The sequence below is a fragment of the Coptis chinensis genome, chromosome 6 (assembly GCF_015680905.1).
Source record: "Coptis chinensis isolate HL-2020 chromosome 6, ASM1568090v1, whole genome shotgun sequence".
NCBI classification, from domain to species: Eukaryota; Viridiplantae; Streptophyta; class Magnoliopsida; order Ranunculales; family Ranunculaceae; genus Coptis; species Coptis chinensis.
This window is the reverse complement of record NC_141461.1, coordinates 28,337,164-28,343,788: the sequence shown is the minus strand read 5'-3', so window position 1 is coordinate 28,343,788 and position 6,625 is coordinate 28,337,164. Positions and strand designations below refer to the sequence as shown.

The 6,625-nt window shown below is 35.3% G+C and overlaps 2 long non-coding RNA genes across 2 annotated transcripts; both read right to left on the bottom strand.

Moving 5' to 3' along the window:
• Positions 1-1,351: 1,351 nt before the first annotated feature.
• Positions 1,352-1,837, bottom strand: LOC147492434 (uncharacterized). The gene is made up of 3 exons (XR_015198175.1): positions 1,769-1,837; positions 1,472-1,643; positions 1,352-1,378 (listed from the first exon to the last, which is right to left on the bottom strand). It is a non-coding gene; the product is annotated as an uncharacterized LOC147492434 (long non-coding RNA).
• A 3,442-nt stretch (positions 1,838-5,279) lies between these two features.
• Positions 5,280-6,309, bottom strand: LOC147492433 (uncharacterized). Its single transcript, XR_015198025.1, has 3 exons — positions 6,171-6,309; positions 5,831-6,041; positions 5,280-5,313 (listed from the first exon to the last, which is right to left on the bottom strand). It is a non-coding gene; the product is annotated as an uncharacterized LOC147492433 (long non-coding RNA).
• Between the last annotated feature and the right edge of the window lie 316 nt (positions 6,310-6,625).

Sequence of the window (6,625 nt, the reverse complement as noted above, 5' to 3'; positions counted from 1 at the left end):
TAACCGTTGCAGAATTATAATTACTAACGGTTAATAAGCGTTGTGTAGTTTAATTTGTAACAATTATTAATGACGCTTTAATATTTATTTTTTGCTTTGCAACGGTTTACAACCGTTACTGATGTGTTGATATGGTAAAAAAAATTATTTTAATTTTTTTCTTCCCTAAACCTACACCTCCTAATTTCATATAGAAGCAAATAAAATTACCAATACTTTTTCATACCATTTGATAAGTAAAATAAACACAAACAAACACCTCAAAAAAATATTATATTTATTGAACCATATATATAACTTCATAAGAGTTTTGAGGGTTACAAATTCAAATTTACTAAAGGTTACAAATTTCTATACGATTTTTCAAACAATCCTGAATCTTCAAAATGCAATAACAAGCATTAGTGACGATGGCTTCACTCAATATAAATCCTAGTGCCGCTCCACAAAGCCCATCTAATTCCAAAAAATTCACAAAACAAATAATGAATTTAGAAAAACAATCATACTAATTAAATTCATGCAATTAATTAAATACTTGACCACCACCACCCTCCCCTAAAGATAGAGCATCTGTTGTCTACTCCCATATCTCGACGACATAAACAATGATTACATAAAATCGGTGCATAAAAAGAAAACCTTGTAGTAACTTGACAAATTGAAAATTGAGAAAATGGATAGTAGGGTCTAAGTTTTACCTTGATGAGGAACTTGAGGTGATCATGACTCATCAGATTGGGAAGCAATTTTTTTGGCCTTCTTGTTTTTCTCTTCATAAAATCGATACCCTACATAATACACCGAACGACAACAAAATGATCTATCAAGCTAAGAAAGAACTTGCCCAACGTTTCCCATACCTACCTATATATGATTCCTATCTCTTGAGAATTGCACTAAAATGTGGGATTCAATAATGCAAATTCCCTCATGCAATCAAACACACCCTAGTTCTCAAGCCACTTTATAAACAAATCAGGAGAGAAGGACACAAAAGCAAATAGATTCCTATATCAACGACTCATTGTATATTTAGAACATACCACTTTTTACCTTCAAACATAGCTTCTCATAAGTCATACCAAACAACGTGTAACATTCATTCAATAAGCTCCTAACGACGACTTTCCTTGTTTATATATATATATATATATATATATATATATATATATATATATAGAGAGAGAGAGAGAGAGAGAGAGAGAGAGAGAGAGAGAGAGAGAGAGAGAGAGAGAGAGAGAGAGAGAGAGAGAGAGAGAGAGAGAGAGAAAGAGAGAGAGAGAGAGAGAGAGAGAGAGAGACTCATGCCGCCATGCTTCAAACCTTGATCCTTCACTCTAGTTGTGCAGCCAATAGGAAGAGTTTTAAGTGGAACCTATAGCATACAACATCAAATTTCAGCACAAAATCCAACCTTGAACTGAAATAAAAAGGAAAACACAACGGGTTTGATAATTTACTACGTTACCCTTTGGAATTTAGTAGGTGTCTTTCCTGGAATCACCAATAATAGTGTATTTCAATAGGGTAGCTCCAAGCCTCGAGTTGAAGAGGCTATCCTTAGCATTCCTCGTCTAATATATTTGAACCTCAACCTACAACTTCGTCTCCACTTCACATCAAATAGACCAATTGCTCCTCTATATCGAGGAAAAAAAAATAGTTACCATAATGAGTTGATTAGAAGGGACAGGTTTTAGACTATTCACATTTAAACATTGAGTGATTGAGATAATATTAAATAGTACGAAAATCCAAGGACTACCTGCTAGTATGCTACCATTTTGTTCATAGTAGTAGGTATAGGAACAAATGAAGAGTCCAGCCAACAACCCAATAGGATTTAGTACATTGCATACAAGGGTATTACGCACAGATCTATCGGATCGCGGCCTGGCGAATGACTATGCCGCCAAAATCCACAAACAACAAACAAGGTCATAAAAGTGCCAATAGCTAAGGAAAAGATAAACAAAAGATATTGACTCACCTACTTAATCATATCTGATACACAAACGAGCAACTAGTTACTTCATGTTCCATAGGACCAATGAAGGCCGGATAACAACAGAGTGTGATAGGAGAAACACTATTGACCACGATTTCAAGAGAGAAAAGAGAGTTGTATGCGGTAAGAAGAGTACACACCACCGCACCACAATACCGCATCACCAGTCACACCACTACACCAAAGATCCACCACCACACACCGCACACCACCACCACCACCACCATACATGCACACCACCAGCGGTTCACACCTTTGCACCACCAAATCCACATAATTTTGTGGCATACTACAAGGGCAAACTGTATCACGAGCCTACCGTGTCTAAACGGGCCAATAGATTCTCAAAGTGCATACTTCAATCGTGTTTTTTGAGGGTCGGCCATTACAACTTCAATTGATTGTTGATCAATGGAATGAATATCCTTACCTTATACCATGCCCGGGACCACAATTAATATTGTTTATCCCGATGTCCGTGTGGTCTCCAATGGAAATGCAATCATCCCCTGTAAATTGTAGTTATAATTGAAAAAATTAGCTTCAATCTACATATTCTCTTAAGAAGTCACGAGAAAAATCAACCAAAGAGTGCTATTTACCACTTCCGATGCTTGGCGGTCAATAAAAACATGCTTAGATCTGTCTATATGGATACCGCCTATGTTGGGGCTGGTTTTGAGCAATCGATTTTCAAATTTGTAATATGAAACCATTACGATTGTCTTATGCCAATATGTGTATTTGCCTTTGTTGATGAAGTGAAGATCTTTGAGATAACTATTGGAGCAGAATATGAACTTGATAGCCTAACAACAAAATTCAGCGATTTTATCGAAATTTATTAACAAATATTACTAGATGCTTAACATATACCAATCAACATATAAATACTTACTTGTTGGATCCATTTTTGTGCAATCCTGCAAATTAAAGCAAAAGCTGAGACAATTAGGCTGTAAAAATTGCCGAGCGTACTATTCCAAAACATATTAATGGGGCGAAGTGTAGGTTACCTTGTTGTGGCTGTTTGCGGCATGAATTAGACCACCAATTTGTACCCCATCCATCAATAGTTCCATAACCATCAACTATGAGACCCGTAACACGCCTAAAACGCAAGCCATTTGCTTGAATCAATCCCCGTCCCATGTTTGGTATCTTGAGGAGATAATATAGTTCCAAGTATCTACAAAAGAAGAAGACGTAGTCGATCACCAATCAAGAGAAGTCTTTCTAACTTGACCCAATCAATAGAGATGAAATTGACCGATGCCATGTGATAGATTGTATTAGTTGAGTTTTCTACAATCACGGGTAGAATTAGCACACAAACTACAACATTCTGAGTTCTGAATATACAAAACTAGGACTTATTAAATAAAACATAAAAAAATCACAGTAGGATTAATAGGGAGAGAGGCGCATTTGCTATGCTCACTTGATTACTAAAGTCCACCATTTTTTAATAGCCAAGAGATCAAAACAAGATCTGCAAAGGGTTTAATTAGAAAAACTTCAAAAATTTTAGCAAGGTTCTAATTTAGATCAAACTATTTACATTATTCAAAAATATCAAGAGCTCCCAAAGTCTTGACCCATAATGAACAAGCAAATTAAAACAAAGAATCCGCTAGCACCAACCAGCCACATAACTACTAATAACACTATTTATACATCAATTTCTCGATGAAAATGTGTTGCATTAGAATAAATATTATTTAGTACCACAAACTTGTCCGCTAGTTCATAAACATATAAGTCTCAATCCTCAAAGACATTGTAATAGCAAGTCTGATTTCTAAAATGCAAGTAGCTATGATAGAACCTATTTTAAGCTATTGGAAGCAACATGTAAGCACACACCCAAAAATTCAATACGTATCATGACTTTAGCAAGAATATAATGCATCGCGAGTACCGAAATCTTATATTAAAAGAAAATGGAACAAACACGGGCATCTAAGCTAGAAACCATTTACCTAAACTGGAAGCTACTAACCAATTAAACTCCCAACTCAAACTTGAAGTAATTGGGCATGATAGAAATCAGGAAAGTAAAGCCCGATGCTGTGATTTTTGTACATTTTCCTCGAAATGTTTTGCTAGCAATCGGGATGACCTTAGTAAAATTGATGTCAATTATGTACATCAAATTCAAAAATGCGGAAATAGGGCTCATTAACAATGCCATCAAGATGTTTGTTGCTTTCTAAAACATAAAAAGGACAATGTGTTTTTAATGGACCGTTACCAATTCATTGACTCACTAAGTCAAGGTAACATGGGAATTGAATTGGAAAATGTACAATGTTAATGTGGTATAAAGGACAAGCGTAATAGTGTTCTCATCTGCTCTCGATAAAAATTATGGGTAGCCAAAATTATTGTGTATGTTGTGTTGTGAAACGTAAAACATAGCTAAGCTGCTTAAGTACTATGGGCTCATGGAGTTATTTTTAGCCGAACTACTTATTTTCCTATTCCTATCAATCTAATCTTTCTATCATTCTATGTGCCCGCTACGTCATTGTTACGTTTTTCGTTTTCTCCTACGCTTAAAGTTCAAGACTTCAAGGACTTTCATTGTATTGACAACAAGGTAATAATAATAACAATAATAAATACTAATAATTATAATAATAATAATAACAACAACAACAAAAAAATAAGAGAAACAAATGCAAAAACAGAGAAAACAATGATTCTCGAAAGCAACGGGGGGAAAAGGGAACATGGTCACAAATTAGAAACCTAAAGAATAAAGTACACTTCCCAACTTCGTGAAAGTGGTATCCCGTTCGTTCATACCTTAGCTCTGCAGAGAATGAAAATTCAATTGTTTGTCTCCATCAGACTAGCCATTCCTTGCTTTCCTTTTATCAACCAACAACATTTCTTCCAATTGAAGATATACGGTCTATCGCCTTCTAACAAAACCTCTCTAGGTCTAAAGCTAAAATGCTTTTGACACTTTAAGGACCCGATAGGTTTCCACGAACATGCCGAGTTAGTTCCAAAAGCTTCTTAAATAACTCAAGTTTCGGAACATAACATACAAAAAAAGACATTCAAGTAAATTAATAGTTTGAAAACCACCTATTTAAAAGTATTGTTCCGCTAAAACTTACAAAATATTGATAGGAATATATAATTACTAGACCAGCCACAAGTAAACAATCGAAATTCGATCGAACATCTTCAAAACATCTTCAAGATAGAACTAGAAGAAAGTTACAAGTCATGTACCAATCAATACCTTTCTCCACCACATTCCAATATGCATTGTGATTCTTCAACCACTGCACAACAAAGACAAGTATATTGGGGTTTTGTCAAAGGAGGTTTTGTGGGTATTCGAGTAAATTAGGGTTTCACAAAGGAAGTTTCTTCAAATTGACACCTTGCGGCATTTGCTTGAAATCACAGCTTATCAATTGATTTGACACTAAAAAGACAAAAATGTTGTTGGGTACATCCCACGCTTCAATTTTCTTCCAACTCAACACAAAGAAGATGCTAACTAAATACCTACGACACTAATCTACTTGGACCATATCTAAATTAATAGTAGCAGTGAACATTAAGAAAAACCAAAAAACAAAACAAAAAGAAGTAACAACTTCTAAAAATAAAGACTTGGGCTTTGATTTATGGAACACGTATCACGTGTTGCCACGGGATTACTATATGCACCACAACAAAAAATTTGGGAGAATCCAAATATCAACATAAATGCAATAAACCAGCTACCTACTCATTTAAATTACTTGTTCATTTCAATGACTCAAATTCAATATCTCCATGAGACTACATTACCTTTTCTTTAGTCCTGTAGCAAGTTCACACGAAGCATATTAGTAGATCCGAGAGTTTGTTGCATCATCTTCTTCATCTTTCCACAAGTCCTCATAGATTCCTCCACTCGATCAAGGTTAGCATGAGTGACAGAACTTATTTCAAGATCTATCTCCATCTCAAAGCCTTAAACAGCCAAGGAGTGACTCCACTTTGGTTTAGATTTTGTTTGCTGAAGCAAGAAACAAGTAACGGAAGTTACAAAACACCAAATACAATCTCAAATTAGGATTCTTGAAAAAAAAATGAATTTAGAATATTGGAAAGCTCGCTCGTGCATCGACAAAAATAAAAATTGTACCTTTGAAGCAAGAAAATTTGGAGCAGTATCAAGCCAAGCAAAATTGAAGTAGTATTAACCCAAGTGAGCGAGAGAGAGAGAAGAGGGTACCGGCAATGAGAGAGAGGGAGGAGACATAACAGTGTAGCGGCGGAGAGAGAGAGGAGAGAGACTAAAGTTATCTTTTATATTTCGATCGAAATAATAGAGCGCGATTTTTTTTGGTTTCCCTCTTTCGCAAAATTTTCGAAATTTTGATTTGTAACACTTCTAAAACGATTTTTAAGCGTTGGAAATAAATTCATGAAATTCACCACAATTAAAGCAACACTTAACAACATTACTAACGCTTATATAGCGTTGGGAACTTGCTAACGGTAAATAGCCGTTACAAAGCAAAAAAGGGATGTGTTGCAAATATCCTATTATGGTGTAGTGTAGGAAGGTCATGAGCAACTGAATTCCAAGCTTTTTTT